This window comes from Molossus molossus, unplaced genomic scaffold (assembly GCF_014108415.1).
Source record: "Molossus molossus isolate mMolMol1 unplaced genomic scaffold, mMolMol1.p scaffold_m16_p_11, whole genome shotgun sequence".
In the NCBI taxonomy this organism is placed as follows: Eukaryota; Metazoa; Chordata; class Mammalia; order Chiroptera; family Molossidae; genus Molossus; species Molossus molossus.
In genome coordinates, this window is record NW_023425346.1 from 24,173,171 (window position 1) to 24,191,334 (window position 18,164).

The window sequence follows — 18,164 nt, forward strand, 5'->3', positions numbered from 1 at the left end:
AATTTTACTAAAATAGATTGTGATTGAGTATATCTGGATTTCTAACAAGCTCTCTAGTGATAAGATTGTCCTTGGTCAATTAAACACACTGAATAGCAAGGGTCTAAAGCACCAAGATTAGATAAAATCAGTAACATAAATATAATACCATTATACATTCCCATATACAATTCAGGACACACTTATTTCCCTTTCATATACTTAGATACATTCTTTGTTCTCAGCCATATTAGAGAAGAACAGTGAACTGTTTAACAATTTACACTAGTGAAATAAATTAACTAAAGGAGATCAACTCTCTGGTGATCGTTGCTATACTTTACTTCTAAATGCATCTTATAAAATTCAGATTCAAATAGGATTATAAAAGCAAAAGAGATTTAGGTATAATTATGAAAATTAAATGATGGACATCTATTGAGAACTCAGCCTACCTCTTAGTTATGCTTTTTCATAAGCATGATCATACTCATTCTTCATAACACTTCTAAGAAGGATTATTACATGTATTTCAACACATGAGAAACTAAGTCTCAGAGTTTAAGTTACTTCTCCAATCTTACAAAGCTATTAAATGGCAAAAGAGGAACTTATATCCAGATCCCACTTGAGAAACATTTTATATGTCTATAGAAATTCTCATGATGGACTTCAAATGCATTTTTCAACTAAATAGACAGATGATATATCAATCACTCAGTCAATAGATAGATACCTCCATATTTCTCTCTATTTTGCTTTCTTCTTTCACATCTGCCTACCTGCTAATGATTAGCTAGAAATATAATGTGTGTCATTGTGTTGAGTGCTGTGTTTTGTAATATATACTTTTTTTCCTGTAAAACCCAAGTTAGACAAGCAAGAAATGTGTTAGGATGGTTGGAATTTAAACAATGACCATTAAACATATGGGATTTGGTACTAAACTATTTAAATGGTTATTTCTTTTTAGTAATTAAAACAAACACCTCTGATTTTACTACTCTAAATTTGTTTATGTATTCCTTGTTATGTGTTGCTTGTATTATTATTTTTTTTTAAGTATGTTTTTATTGATTTTGGAGGGGGGGGAAAGGGACAGAGAGAGAAAAACATTGATGTGAGAGAGAAACACTGATCAGTTGCCTCCTGCACACCCCCTACTGGGGACTGAGGCCACAACCCAGGCATATGCCCTGACTGGGATTCTAACCATCAGTCTTTTGGTGCATGGGACAACACTCAACCAACTGAGTCACACTGGCCAAGGCTGCTGGAATTATTTTTAAATATTGTTTTAAAATATTAGAATATATAATGTAAGGAAAATCAAACTGCATTAGACAGATTGTGTGACCTGTAGTGCAACACTGGCCCCAAGCAATTCCTCATGATTCTAAAGCTTAACAATTGACACTGGGTATAAACACAATCCACGTTTTTTAGTATTCCCCCTTAAATCATATTTGTATTTTTTCTGTTTAAATATTTGCATCATATTTTGTGTTTGAAAGAGATTTGTACTTACTTCTTAACAAGAACAAGTTACAGTCACTTCTAAGATGTTCATTTGGGGCATTTAGAAATGTTAACATAGAAAGGTTAATTCTCTAATGTAAGGTTATTAAGATTTTATGTTTCCCAATTATTTAATTTTTGGATCCATAATATTACTTATTAAAATTGCAAATACAAACTATATAGACATTGTCTGTATCTAAAAATATTTTTTAATATATATATATATATATATATATATATGGTCTAAAATAATAGTTCTCCAGTTGGCTCCATATTAAAACCACCTGGGGAATTCTAAAAATCCCTTACTAATCCATATGTCACATCAATAAAATCAGACTCTCTGGGGTGGAGCCCAGACATCAGTATTTGTATTAAAGCTAGCCTGGTAACTCTAATGAACAGCTAAGATTGAAAACCATTTGCCTATAAAACTAACTGTAGAACAGAACATATGTAATCCCACAGTATAATACTCCAGTGTAATTAATATAAACTACTCATAATATGCAAAGTTTTCTATTAATTCATATTGTTAAATAGCATTGGAAACCGCATTATTTCACTTTCAGTGTTACAAATAAAGAGAACTCAAATATAGCACAGTCATGCACCATTTAATGGTAGGGATAAGTTCTGAGAATCATTATTAGCTCATTTTGTCACTGCAATCATAGAATGCGTTTCCATAAACCTAGATGCAGAAGCCTACTGCACACCTAGGCTACACAGTAGAGCCTATGGCTCCTACTCTACAGCCCATACAGCATGTTTCTGTACAAAACTACATAAGATAAAATCAAGCACGAGAGAAAGTGATGCAATTAAGAGATGTGGTAAGCCCTGGCTGATGTGGCTCAGTTGGTCGAATGTCATCCCATGCACCAAAAAGTTGTTGGTTCGATTTCCGGTCAGGGTACATACCAGTAGGGAGCATGCAGGTGTCAGCCAATCTCTTTCATGTCAGTATTTCTCTCTCTCAAATCAATTTAAAAAAAAAAAATTAAGATGTGATAAACAAGAGATGTATGAGGCCGCTGTTGGCATAACATGGCACATTATTTTATAATAAACTTTTTGTTTTCATAGGTGGAAAGAGTACACTTTAAAATAATGATTAATATAACAGATACATAAACCAGTTATATAGTTGCTTATCACCATTATCAAGTACTATATGTTGCACGTAATTGTACGTGCTATACTTTAATACATGGGCAGGGCAGTACATTAATTTACACCTACATCACTATAAACACCTGAGTACTGTGTTGGACTACGACATTATGAGGGTTATGATGTTATGAGGTGATAGGAATTTTTCAGCAAAATTATATTATTGGACTAACCACTGTGTATGCGGTCTGCCCTTGATTAAAATATCATGTGCCATATGACTGACTGTATTTGAAAACTAGCTTTTTTGTTCATTATGCTTTCACATTATTTGTAGATACTGATAAAAATTTGATGCTCCCTGAAAGGTGGGGTAAGGGACCAGCAAAGTGTAAAACTATATGTAGTATATGCTGCAATACATTTTGGTGCTTGTATATGTGGAAGGAATATTTTTGAAAATAGAGAAAAGAATCTGGTGATAGTGATGCTTTTAGGAGCAAGAACTGGGGAAGTGGACTTCAGCGTCTCTTTACACCAAAAGGAATTCAAAGGAGTTGACAAAATGTTGGAAGTAAATGTGAATTTGGAAAGGCCATAGGATTCAAGTTCATTATATATGTTTAATTATATTTTTATATATTAGCAGTATCAAAAATAAAGCTTAAAAAACTTTTACAATGGTATCAGTAAAATGACTAATACTTATGAATTATATTAGTAAAATTTGCATAAGACTTTCATCCTGAAAACTATAAAACATTGCTGAGAGAAATTGAATAATGCCTCAGAAAATACAGTAATAAATCATGCACATAGACTGGAAAACTCAGAATTGTTGAAATTTTCTCAATTAAAATAGAATTAATATGAACCCTATCAAAATTCCAGCAAGTTATTTTTGAAGAAACAGATTATTCTGAACTTATGTTGAAATGAAAAGTATCTGGCATAATCAACGAATACTGAAAAAGAACAAAGTTGGAGAATTTACAAGTACCTGATTTTAAGAGTTACTATAAAGCTCTAGTAATCACAAGAGTGTAATGTTAAACAAAATGAAACCAGAAATACAGGCATGCATGTATGGTGAAATGATTTTCAAAAGGTCTCAAGTCAGTTTAATGCAGAAAGGAAATGTACTTTGTAGCAAATATTGCTAATACAAGTGGGTAGCCATATGAAAAACATGTCTTCACCCATCATACTCAATTACTCTATATACAAAAAGTAATCAAGATGATAATAAATGTAATTTGAAGCTTCCAAATTATAAAAAAATTCATAATCTTGGAGTAAGAAAACACACAAAAGTTAAAAATAAAGAAATATTGATAAATTTGACTTAAGCAAAATTAAAATGTTTTATTTCTTTTTTTTTTTTTTTTATCCTCACACGAGGACGTTTTTTTTTCCATTTTTTGTTCAGATAGAGTGGGAGGGAGAGAGAGAGAGAGAGAAACATCGATGTGAAAGGGACACATCGAGTGGATGCCACCCGCACGACCCAACCAGAGCTGGGGACAAACTGCAACCGAGGTATGTGCCTTTAGCGGGAACCGAACCCGGGTCTCTCTGGACCGCAGGCCGATGCTCTAACCGCTGAGCCAAACTGGCCAGGGCAAAATGTTTTATTTCTTAAAAATATCTTTAAGAAAATGAATAGGCAAGCAACATACTTTTAAAAAATATTTGCAATATACATATCTGGGAAAATACTTAGATCCAGAATAGATAAAAAAATCCTAGGAAGTAAAAGACTTGAAAAAAATACAAAAGAAGATATTCGAATGGCAAATAAAGGTTTTCAAAATTACGGATCATCAAGGTAATGCAAGTTCGAAGTACAATGAGACACCAGAACATGGCTGCTAGAATTGTTCAAGTCAAATGGGCCACACTAAATTTCTAAGAGAACATAGAGGACCTGGAACTTACTAATCTAGTTTGTATAAAGGTAAATCTATCTATCCTGTCACTCAGCAGTTTTATACCTAGGTATTAATCCAAGAGAAATTAAAACAAATATTCACAAAATAAATTTGTACATAAATGGCTATAGCTGCTTTATTCATAATAACCCACTTCTAAAATAATCCAAGGTAGAATATATCCATACAATTGCAAACTATTCTGGTATAAAAATATAATAACCTTTTAACACACAACTTGGAAATATCTTAAAGTTTAATGCAAATAAAAATTTACAAGCAAAAGAGTACATGCTATATTAATCTATGTATTTGATATCCAAATACAAGCAAAAATAATATATGGTTACAGAAAAGAGTTAGTAATTGTGAAAGGAAGTGTTAAAAGAACTGACTAAACCGTGGATCATTTTCTGGGAGGTGGAAATGTTCCGGATCTTTTTTTAGGTGTTTGTTGTATACCATGTAAAATTGTCAAAACTCATTGAAGTGAACATTTAAGATCTGGACATATAATTTTAATTATATTTTAATTAAAAATGATTTTACAATTAGAATTGTAAAACAATTATACCATGATAAAGTAATATTCATTTAGTCCCTGAATGCTCAGGTATCAGAACAGAAGGGTAGTTTGAAAGAAAATTCCCTGTTAAAAAATAACCTTAGTTGGGCCTCAAAATTTAAACTAACTATAAGCAATAACCACAAAGATAGATGATAGATGATAGATAATAGATAGATAGATAGATAGATAGATAGATAGATAGATAGATAGATAATAGATAAATGATAGATAGATAGATAGACGATAGATAGATGATAGATAGATGATAGATAGATAGATAGATAGATAGATAGATAGATAGATAGATAGATAGATAGATGATAGATCGATCGACTCAGAGATTTCTTTACTTGGCATTTGAAGCTACCATATATTCATCCTGTCATAGACATCTGTGGTCTGTTTGAGCATATGCAATTACCTGTGTTCTATTTCAGAGGTGTGATTTAAATAGTAAAAGAGTATTGGATTCCCTAAAATATAAAATGTATTTTTTCTCATCTCCTATTATCTGATGTCTCTTTGACACAAAAGCACATTTGGCTTGTTCCCCCTAAAATATGTACATTTGAAAGTTGAAGGTGGTATTCTAAAAATACAATAAGCAAGTATTTTCATTTTTTTCCCCATGTCCTCCCATTCATAGTACAAACTAGGCAAAGGGCCCGGGTTGAGGTGTATATGGGTGGTGTACTCTGCCTCCTCTGTCTGTGCAGTGAGAGTAAGAACATGGCCTGTGGTGAGCACCAGGAGGCCACACAAGTATTTTCTTATAGATTCGGACTGCAATGGATGTCGTCCAGACTATAGAATATTGACAGTGTTTCTATTCTTTTGTTGTCTAAAATTGCATTTTCTTTGGCAGTGCCAAAGGTTTTATTCAATATATGAATTAAATGACACTTTTAGGCTTTCTATATAGATTTTTTTTCTCCTGAGGACATCTTATGTCAATGTATACCACTAACATGTTTCCAGTTATGCTTAATAGGTAAAATATGTTACATGTAGGCGTTTTATATGTAACAGGTTTCTGTTTTTCTGATTAGCTCTGATGTACAAGTTCAAAATATACAGATTATATTTTTAGGGAAAATGTTCAATTCTTCAATGAACATGTAAAATAATGCCTATTGTGTGTATATGTGTGTGTGTATACATATATATATATGTGTATATATATTTAGAAAGAGAGAGGTTTTTGTTTACAAAATATTCTAAAAATTAATATTTTAATAAATCAATAAATATCCCACCAAATTGAAATTATGTACTATTTCACAATTAATGTTTTGGTTATTGTTTAAGAAAATGAAATAGCACTTGTAAATTGCCATGTGTTTTATTGAAATGCCGATCAGAAGAAAATGGCTTGGAAAATTGACATCTTGCGGTCATAGAACTCAGTTGACTATCTATTTGAAAATATAATACATAAAAATCACTTTAGAGCAAACTTAGGAAGAAAGTTTTGGCTTGAAGTTTAGGAAATGTTGGAAAAAGGGGTGTTTTGTTCTTGCTAATGTTCTTTTTGAAACCACCACTTTCTATTTTCCAGTTCAGGAAACACGATTACAAACAGTTGGGTAACATGCAACAATTCTGACTCAATAGAAGTAAATACAGTCACAGAAACACGGAGGCAAAGAGAACTACGAGGACGGAGAAGCTGCACCTCCATCATGGCAACTCCTTATTTCCTGGCATCCAGATGATAACCTTTTGGAGTCAGAAGTATGGAATACCTTCTTCTATAGAAAATGCTGTCTTCCCTTTGCAGGGGGCGCAGGATAACCATCTGTTAACTATCACGGACAGCATAACCTCTTTACGTAGAGTCATTCTTTACTTTTCTGGTTTTTTATCTCATTTAATTCTGATCCCTCACTCTGAATTCCCCTCAATGTCTCTAATGTCTCTGAAAGCATTATATAGACAGGAATAGCTATATGTGCAGCTTTGCAAATACCCTATAGCTCCTGACTGGTTATGAATTTCTCACCAGCGATAATACAAGGAAACATACCATCTTTCTTATTTTCTAGAGCAGGTAGAATTTACTGGTACATACTTCTTGGCTGACATAAACATTGTAAATACATAATATTGTTATTGGCTTTTTTTCTTTTGAAACTATTATTTCCATACCTGGTGAAGTTATCTTGGATCACTATCTCCTCTGTCACAAGGGAGGACCACATGACCCAGGGGGGCCTTTATTCCTACATCACCATTGGTCCATGATAACCATGTTAAAAAAAATGTATAGCATAAACCTGATAAATGACTATTCTTATTTAATAGTAAATGTATGGAGTAGGGCAGTACAGGGATTGTATTGTGGTGAGGCAATGTTCTCAGGAACCCAGATTTTTATCATTCTGCTGCACCATTTTGACTAATGGCTTCCATTGTCCTTTGCCACCTCATGGTGCAAGGTGACAGCTAGCACTTGAGTCATCACCTTGCATGCCAAAAGGAGAAGGAGCAGGACACAGGAAGAAGAAACCCTTTACCTTGAGGGAGCTGCCTTTAACCTCTTTCTGGAAGTCCCACAGTATACATCTGCTTACATTCAAATGGTCAGAACTTAGACACATGGTGACACCTAGCTGATAGGAGAGCAGGAAAATGTGATGACTTATTCTGATGGGGAACTCAAGAAGTTAAAAATGTTTAGCTTTAGATATATAGTTAATAGGCTTGGTAATTCATGCATGTAGAAAGCTATTGTTCCAGGAACTGGAATGTATGATCAGACCTGCCCTGACTTCAGGAGACCCACAAGGAACTTGACCTTTGTGTCCTCAGGAGGACTGCAAGTGAACAAGACAGTATGTGAACCATTGTGCTCCAGGGAGAAAATACCTGCCACTAAGGATGCAGATAAAGCATCACAGGTCAGCAGATGAAGGGATACTCTGAAAATCACCGGACTGCAGCTTTTATCTGATCAACCTTTTCCCCTGAATTCCAAACCCTTTTCCCAACACCTATTTTCTCCTTCTAAAAAGGGTCAGGTCGGCTTGAGATGAGAGGTAAGACGACCTTTTTAGGGCACACAACCTGCCATCTCCCCATCTGAATAAAGCGTCGATAAAGATTCAGTCTCGGTCTCCTACTTACTGTTTCTGGTCATGCCAGGCAGCACGGATGCCAACTTTTCAGTTTCAATTCTGTATAGCAATCTTTCCACCTAAGGTTTAGGATTCTGTTTCTAAGGAGGAAGTAAAAGTGCTTATGGGGGATAGGCAATTTATGAGTCTCTATTAATAAACTAACAAGGCTAATTAATGCCATATGGCTATTGAAAGAAAGTATTTCTTTCCTTTAGAGATTGCAAGTATTATAACCTCAAGTTGCCTTAGGTCATTTTTTAAAATACATAGAAAGCACCCATTTCAGAAGATGCCAATAAAGTAAGGGAGAGCTTAGAAATGGAGAAAATGGAGATGGGCCACTTATGACTCTATTTGAATACTTGAGTACAAATTGTGTCTGACCTCAACTCCATCTACTATTTGGAACCGAGGCAGAAAGTTTATTTTTCTACTAGTTTGTGTTGATTTTCTGTCACTGACAAACAAGAGTCCTAACTAATGCAAACACCATACTATTTGTCTTGCTTAACAAAATCTTACGGACTTCTAATATTAATGTTCTTGTCTGTATATGCTGATTTACCTAATACCTAGGCCATTTCATTGCTTTATAATTACCTGGGAAATATAAATCTCTTTTCACAAGAAAACCAGAGTCAGTCTCTATTTAAAAGTGATTTGCAAACCCAGGCTTCCATGAAGATAGGAGATAGACTAAACACATTTTTTTTTTTAGTATATTCTCTACACGATAAATGTCATTACAGCTTCTAGTGATATCGATTATCTGGAAAGCTGCAGGTTGCTTTGCATTGCAAAGTGTTTGGTGGATCTGAAAATAAATTTCATGTTACTTCTCACCAATCACGGTAATATTCCTCAATGAGCACTTACACGGGCAACCTATTCTTCTAGAGGAGATGGGGAGAATATGTGGATGCACCAGCAGCTGAAAATAACACCAACTTGCAGCTTGTCCTGGTGGAATCCTGCTACTCCTGCTTTGCATTTATACTTTTATTATTTTTTTTTAACTTTCACATTATTCTTCCAGGTCGAGAAGAGAAAGGTGTATAAAGTAAAACAAATTACCAATGACATATTTTCTTTATGAAGAGGTGAATCTATAATAAGCTAGCTCTCTAGACATTCCCATAATTTCATTTTTAAAAACCGCATGCCAATGCAATGTAATTTTCAGTGGGAATTTTTTTAAATTTGCATTATGCAGTTTTTGAAAGGGTTATATTACAGCCTGTAATGCCATCTATTGCACTTGATGACAATTTGTGATTTTTTTTTTTTTTTAATCTGTATTGTAGCTTTAAATTTGTGATGTGGGGGAAAGTAGTTATTATCTTATCTTTTGCCAATGATCTCGGTACGTCATCTGCCAAACTCCTGTGTTTCCTTTCATAATTCTCTTTTCAACAGCCTGTCATATTTGTAGGTTTATTGAGAAATAATGGACATACGTCACTGTCTAAATTTAAGGAGCACTGCTTGATGGTTTGATTTACATACATTGTAAAATGATTACCACAATAGGTTTAGCTAACATACATCTTCTTAGTATAGATACAATAAAAATAAAAAAGGAAAAGATGTCCTTGTGATGAGAACTCTTAGGATTTACTCTGTTAAGAAACTTTCTATATATCTCAGCAGTGTTCTCTATAGGCATCCTGGTATACATTACTAGTATTTATTTTTATTATAACTGAAAGTTTATAACTTTTGACCACTTTCCTCTAATTTTCCTTTTGCCTACCTTCTGTCTCTAGTAATCATAAGTTTGATCTTTTTTTCTATGAGTCTGAGGGATATTTTTTGCTTGGTGGTTGTTGTTTTTTGTTTTTAAGATTCCACATATAAGTGATATCATACAATATTTATCTTTGTCTAACCTATTTTACTTACCATACTGCATAAGTCCATCCGTGTCTCACAAATGGTAGGATTTCTTTTTTATGGTTGAATAATACAGCAGGTCCTTAGGTTATGTTTTATTCAATGTCATTTCATGATAACTTAACTCTTGTTTATATCAATTAGCCTGTGTAAATTGGTGTCATTATATATCTCTTTGCTGCAGTTCAAATAACCTATTGATGATGTTAAGTTTTAGGACTTACTCTATTACATTGTGTACATACCACGCCTTCTTTATGCCTTCACCAGTCTTGGGACACTCAGTCATGGGACACTCCTTCTATTTTTAGTTTTTTGAGGATACTGCAGACTGTTTTTCAATCTGGCTGTACCAATTTCCATTCCCACCAACAGTGCACAAGGCTTCTCTTTCTTCACATCTTTACCAGCATTTATTACTATCTTTTTGATGATGGCCATTCTAACAGGAATGAGATGCTGTCTCATTGTGATTTCATTTGCATTTCTCTAACGACCAGTGATGTGGAACACAGCCTGTAGTCTTGACAGACTGGGTGCTGTTTGTGAAGCACAAATGAGAAGAACCAAAGTCTCCCTAACAAGAGGTATAGGTAAGGTATTCCTTCTTTCTTAAACTCCAATTACAGATCCTGGTAGTTGTGGTCTACGGATTCCACTTATAGTCTCCTGCACAGCTTAGAGAAAAACAAAATAGGCCACTTTTTTATTTTTCCAAATGTTGATTTTATTCTTTTGAGGCATTAAAAAGTAAGCCTACCAAAATATCTTTGCACATAGTTGCTTACATTTGTCTAGTTGGTCCGACCCTATTGGTCAGAGTCACTAGACAATTGCTCAATTCACAATAGAGTTTTGCATGGACAACATCAGACTCTGATTTGGTGGGAAGAAGTGAGGTATTATGAAAAGAACCTGAGCACTGCCCTGGCCGGTTTGGCTCAGCGGTTAGAGCATCAGCCTGTGGTCCCGAGAGACCCGGGTTCGGTTCCCGCTAAGGGCATGTACCTTGGTTGCAGTTTGTCCCCGGCCCTGGTCGGTCGTGCGGGTGGCAGCCACTCGATATGTCCCTTTCACATCGATGTCTCTCTCTCTCTCTCTCTCTTCCTCCCATTCTACCTGAACAAAAAAAAAAAGAACCTGAGCACTAAAGTCAGAACATGATTTGAATCCTAAATCTGGTTCCTACTTATGTATAGATAAGGATAATTATTTATCTTCAGTTTCGTGAATCCTAAAAATTGATGGGTAATTCATGTAGCATAGAATTGAACATAAGTTTAATAAGGAGTAACATTATTAATTATGAACATTATTATTATTATTATTTTTGATCCTCACCAGAGGACATTTTTGCATTTATCTTCAGATAGAGTGGGAGGGAAAGAGAGAGAAAAACATCGATGTGAGAGAGACACATCAAGTGGCTGCCACCCACCCAACCCCAACCGGGGCCAGGGACAAACTGCAACCAAGGTATGTGCCCTTAGCGGGAACCAAACCTGGGCCTCACTGGTCCATGGGCCAACGCTCTAACCGCTGAGCCAAACCGGCCAGGGCAACATTATTAATTATTAAGTAACATTATTAATTATTAACTAGTTACTTATATAGTAATAATAATAAATAGATAACTATTTAACAAATAAAAATTAATAAATAATAAAATTAAATTTAAAAGAAGTGGATTCTAATACCAATTTTATCATCAATAAGCTGTATGAATTTAAGATGAAGAAAAGTGATATTTATTTAAAACCTATATTGCAGGAAGTGTTTTAAGTCTTCTACATTTATCTTGTTGTTTTAAATGAATAATGATTTTACTAAAGCTTTGTCAGACATTCTATTAATTTTACATGCAAAGACCAAATATTGGTAACTTGACCAGGGCACAAATAAGTATTAGAGTCAGATAGGACACCCACTTGCTGTGGGGAATCACATTCCCTATAGAAAATTGTGAAAGGATTCAAGATCATTGGGGTCTTTTAAACCAAAAATGTGCTGTACTTTTATTATCTGCATATATTTTTAATGATCAAGTCTATAAAATTATTTTAGCCTAATATTACTTTATTTCTTAGAAAATAATAGCATTTTATAAATTTTTAAAATTTACATAAGTAACATATACTCTTTTTTGGAAATTTAAAAAAAAATGTAGTATATATAGAAAAATTGAAACAAATAGTTCATAGCCATACAACATGGAGATAAACTTCATTATGTTTTTCTATGAAAACAAATAAACAACATTTTGTACACTGTTTATTTTACTAAAAAATTATGAGAAAATAATTTTCATAGGTCATTAAAATTCTTATAAAATAATTTTTATGGCTGCATAATATTTAATTTGTACATATCTTTGTTTAGCAAAACAGTCCTCTAGAGTTTGATTTTCAATTTTTTGATTTTTTCCAACTTGAATAGGAAGATAATATTTGCAATAAAAATGCTTTTTTCTACAGTTAAGTGTCAATATCTGTTTCAAAAGAGCTTTTTGTAGTGATATTCGTCACACTTGTACCTGGCTTTAGTAAAAAAGTACAAGAGAGAACGTGTTAGCAGTGGGACAGATTCTCCTAAGAAGGATTTATATGTGGTTATACTGTTATGTTTGTCATTGTATTTTAAACTGTGTCTATTTGCAATCTTGGAGAAATAGGTTCCAAAACTTAAAAAATAGTTTTTTTCACACCACTCTTATTTTTGCTGCTAGATATCTCTGTAGAAATATAATTCTAACTGTATAGATGATAATAAATTGAGTATTTTTGGTGTGTATGTGCGGACATTAGGAGCAGAATCATAGTTTTAAAAAAATCTATTTTTGAGCTACTGATCTAAATAATTTATCTACCCAATATGCTTTGGAAATACATAATGAATTCAGGTAAGAATGTTGAAGTAAAAAATGTTTTAATAAATTGAATAGCAGATCGTTCAAACACTTACCATTTTTCTTCTTTATCCTTTTATTTTGTGGTTCAGATTTTATCCAAAATTTAGTACCTTAACCCTGGTTTGGTAGCTTAATAGGGTGGAGTGTTACCTGATACACCAAGATTGTGGGTTGCATTCCCAGTCGGGGCACATATAAGAATCAACCAATGAGTGCATACAGAAATGAAACAACCAATCGATGTTTCTTGCTCTCTCTCTTCCTCTCTCTCTCTCTCTTTCCCTTTCTCCCTTTCTTTCTGTCAAATCAATAAATAAAAATTAAACATAAATAAGTAAACAAATAAAATTTAGCACCTTAATACTTTGAAAAATTAAGGCTTAAACACACACATATACATACACACACAGACATGTATATATTTACAATATATGTGCATGTACACATAAGTATGCATATATGTATACACACATGTGTGTATGTATATATACATGCATTTTTATATACATAAAACACATTATTTAATCACTCAACATGACCTTAGTTTTTGAGGATTCTGATACTGTCAAATTTTCTCTAAAATAAACTTTTTTTGTGTATACATTCAATTGCACTAAAATAGAAATATTTTTAACTTTCTAGTATTGCTAGTATTTTCTTTAGTATTATTGGTATTCAATGGTATATTTATTTTTCTTGTACCTCTTTTACCCTGAAACTTTTTAAAGTTTATTTGATAACATGTAAAGCATTAACCATCTCTGTTCTTCATCATAGGTAAGAATATTTGGTATGCCTCTAGAATACAGGTTTCTTTTATTTTCTCCTCCACATCCCAATACTTTAGAGAATTTACAGTTTATATTGTTAACAGAGCCTGGAAGAAATGTTGCTTCCTCTATGGAGGACAGTGTGTATGGAAGAAAACCATGTTTAAGCAATGCCATTGTCTGCTAACCTGAATTCTCCATTATCAACTCGCTTTTTATTTTTATACACAGAAATCACTTCAACAGAGGAGATTATAGAAAGTCGGGATAATAGCATAGGCTCTATTTTTAAGGATACCAATGAAAGGCTGTAAAGAAGTTATTAATAGAGGCTAACAAGAGGAAATGGAAATAGCTGCATTAGATGACGGTGACTGATACTTGTAAGTTTAGACCATATTCTAATTACATGAATTCATGTGAGGATGTCCTTGTGTCTCTCACACACTTAAAAAAGTATTCAAGATTCTCTTTTTAAAATATTTTTCTTTGAAATGAATTTAATGCATAGTTATATCTGATGCAGCTGAATACAAAGGTTTTATTTAACATGTATGGTGGGAGCCAAAGTGGACAGCACACTGAGCTGTTAAGGGTACCCTCTATATTGAGGGTACAGAGGGATGCCCTAGATTCTTGAAACCCCAAGTGAAGAAGTTTCGATCTGGCATTTGGATCTGAAGTACGATGTCTACCATCCTAATCCCTTTTCTGCAGCAATCTGCACATGAATGCATCCTCTGTTCTTTTCCTTCTGGGGTTCATGTCCTCACCACCCCACTAGTGGTTTCTAGCTTCATTTCCTCAGTATACTACTTGTACTCATATCCTTGTGAATGCTCGTTCTGATTCTGGGAACATCAATTTAAGAAAGGATTTATGCAATCATTTATTCTAAGAACATGTATAAGGCCTATCATGTACTAAGCACTGTCCTTCGTTTATAGGATTTACGCCAATGAACAAAACAGACATGCTAATGTCCAGGTGGGGATTAGGAAAACCAGCAAGAATAAATAATAATAATAATAATAATAACTTATTCAAGGGCATGAAGTGCTCCAGTAAAAAATAAAGAAAAGAAGGGAATAGGGATGTGAGCAGAGGGGGAATTTTAAATTATCTAATCTGAAAATGCTATATTAAAAGAGTGACCTTGAGGTTGACAAAGAGAAAAGGATTGGGTCATGCCATTATCTGGGAGAAAGGGCATCCCAGGGAGAAACATGACCTAGGAGAGACACTAGCAGGCTTGGAGTGTCTAAGGAACAGCAAGGTGCTGAGGATGCTGAGGATGGCTGAAGTCGAGGACGCAGAAGTGGGGAGAGGTCACGAAGACCATGCATTGGTGAGGAGGGGCACATAAGACTTTGTGCAGAACTTCTCTTGCTATCTCTCCTCCTCAGCAGAGAGCATATATATTTATCCTCTTCCTTTTCTGACCAGTGGATTTCAGGTACTTATTATTTGGGTGTATGCCCAAATAAAGATGGAGATTTGAAGGATTACTAAGTTGACTGCAGCAATACGGAAACCCAGAACTGCAACTGCCATAGTGGATTCTTTGACCTATAAATTCTGGGTAACTACCTTGTTCTAAGCTTTTAAGTTTATGCTTAAAGAGAGAGCAGGATGGCATACGCTGATAACGTATTCTTAGGTAGTAACAAACCAAATTTAACTTTGAACAAAATGTTCAGTATATTATACAAAATGAAATGCATCTAGTGACCAGTTTTGACTAGAGATCAATTATTTGATTTATTGACTAGAAGCAACAAGTAGATCTATCATTTTAAATAGAATTCTATCTTATTTTTTTTTATAACACTGGCATTTTTGTTTTCATTGTAGTTGATACAGATGTTAATTCTCTGAATAGAGTCTTAAATAAATATTGTTATGAGCAGTCTTTTAGAATTAGTATTAATAATTTTGTGTTACAGATTGAATTTTATATTTTAGCTTAAAAACAGCAACATATGTAATACTGTCAGCAATAAAATTAAATTAAAAAAATAATAACAATTAATATTATTGTAATTTTTTTTCTGTGCTAGGTTCAAAGCTAAGCCTGATTTATGTAATCCTCTTAGCAACTTTATAACAAAAGTATATTGAATAACTGAGAATACTAAAGATCAGGTTATAGGAAATAACTTATTCCAACCCCCACAACTCTTAAACTGTGGAATCAGGACTTGAATTCATATCAGCTGACTCCAATATCTGAACAATAACCCATTCTGAAACTGGAACACAGATAATTCCCCAAAACAAAGTGCTTCTTTCTTTTGTCATTGTACATTAAGATCTCAATTTATGAACTCTAAGAGATAACTAAAACTGAATGTGTGTCAAAAGTTATGCCAAAGGTTAAGTCAAGAAAAACATAATTTTGTTTTTACCAAAAAAACATGAAGCTACAACTGGTCTACAGCAGAGAAAAAGAAACAACATTTATGTAGTGAGGATAATTTAAACTCAGAGATAAATATGAACAATATTGCAAAGCTTTCAGTGACGAGATTTATTATTTCTAAGCTACACTTTCCCCCCATAATTTTTACATGTTGAGAGAAACAAAGAAAGTCCATATATACAGTCTCGCTCTCAACATAGAATATGCCTCTTACTTGACTTAGAGTTCAACTAGGTGCTAAACTATCAATAAATGATCACATTAGCTTTTATCTTATCATTTCCTTATTGGCTGCCTAGTAAGCAAGGTATTGATTTTTCCTTTTTCTTTTAAAGATTCTGCTTACAGTACATGATTGTTTGCTTGGCTGTATTCCCAACTGTCTTTACAAACCTTAATAGTGCACTTCCCTGCCAGATGTCTTCATTCACCTTGTAATGGGCTTGCTTGCCTCCTATAGAAACACTGCCTCTGCTGTAGAATCATATTTTTCAGAGACAGCAGATTATGAAAGAAATGCAAAAAAAAAAAAAATTGCTTGAGCTACATTTCATAAGAGGATTCTAATAAAGGTATCAATAAAACCCACATTTTAATACAACTATCAAAACATGCAAAAAGCAAAGTATTTCAATGAATGATATAAATGATCATTAAATCTGCATTTTTTTATCCACTAAAATATTTGTTCAAGTTCCAAATGTGTCACAATAAACAAAGAAACTGAATCTTCCCTCATATTGTTGTTTATTGGGTCTAAGAGAGAACGAAAAAAAATGACATTTTAAAACATATATCTCATGATATATAGGATATATCATAAATTAATCAAATGAATACTAAAAGTGAAGGTTGGTTACAATCTTATTACAGAACTAGGTTGACCCCCTGACTAGCAAGCGCGACGGAGCAGAAGGGGAGGCGAGAGGAAGCCACTGAACAGGTGTGTCTGTTGGCCTCCCTTCACTCATCCATATACCACCTTCATAGATATGCTATTTATCAGCATCACCTCTACTTGTACTTACTTAATATTTTTATTTAAATTACCTAACTTTTGATAATTTAGCTTCATCGTGAGCTACGAGATTCTTGATATTGTGATCTGATATGCTGTTTTACATACATATTTGAAATGTTTGAAATACATATTTGAAATACATGTTAATTCTATGCACAATACAAAATCATCTCTTGTTTCCATACTACATAATTGCAATACATCAGGAATCATTGCTTTAGGATAGTTTTTCCCAAATATGTCACGAGTAAAATGCATTCAAACACACACACACACACACATGAATTAGAGACATCCTAATGATAGTACTTGTGGTTTTACTTGATTATTTTATACTTAATACTTAAGACACAATTGTGAATATACAGGGTCTATATAATAATATTATGTGTTCCAAGTCCACAACCTAAAACTTTTCTTCCAGAGCACTGAAATGTTTCTCTATATAAGAAATTTAAGAAAAAAATAAAACAGAGAGCTCAAAGATGGATCCTCAACAATGAATATGTATACTTATATCTCAAAGTTCACAAAGAATATGCTAAACATGGGACTTACATGTTGGTCTAGATTGCCTGAAGAAGAAATTTGGAAGAAAAAATGTGCTTAGGTGAAATGTTATACAGGACAATTGGTGTGACAACAAAATGAATCGTACTCGCTATGATATTAATGTAACATTATGGGCATGATGCATCTTCAAATCAAATTTATTTTACATCTTTGAATAGATAGTAAATAAATTGAATTTGAATAATAGTTTCAAAATTAATTCTAAGCTGCTGAAAAACTAGACACAAAGAAAAATATTTGATGCAACCTCCAGGGAGGATTCTGATGATATGCCAATATACCCCCTCTTAATTCTATTAAGAAACTACAGAGGACTATAAAATACATTGTTGTCAAACTTAGA

General features: G+C 33.5%; 1 protein-coding gene and 1 non-coding gene across 2 annotated transcripts in view; both read right to left on the reverse strand.

Annotated features, from left to right (window-relative positions):
* The window catches only part of LRP1B (LDL receptor related protein 1B), a 1,816,022-nt gene that overhangs the window by 153,313 nt on the left and 1,644,545 nt on the right, over window positions 1-18,164 (reverse strand). The window lies entirely within an intron of this gene.
* LOC118625929 lies at window positions 5,742-5,871 on the reverse strand. Its single transcript, XR_004958778.1, has one exon. It is a non-coding gene; the product is annotated as a small nucleolar RNA SNORA51 (small nucleolar RNA).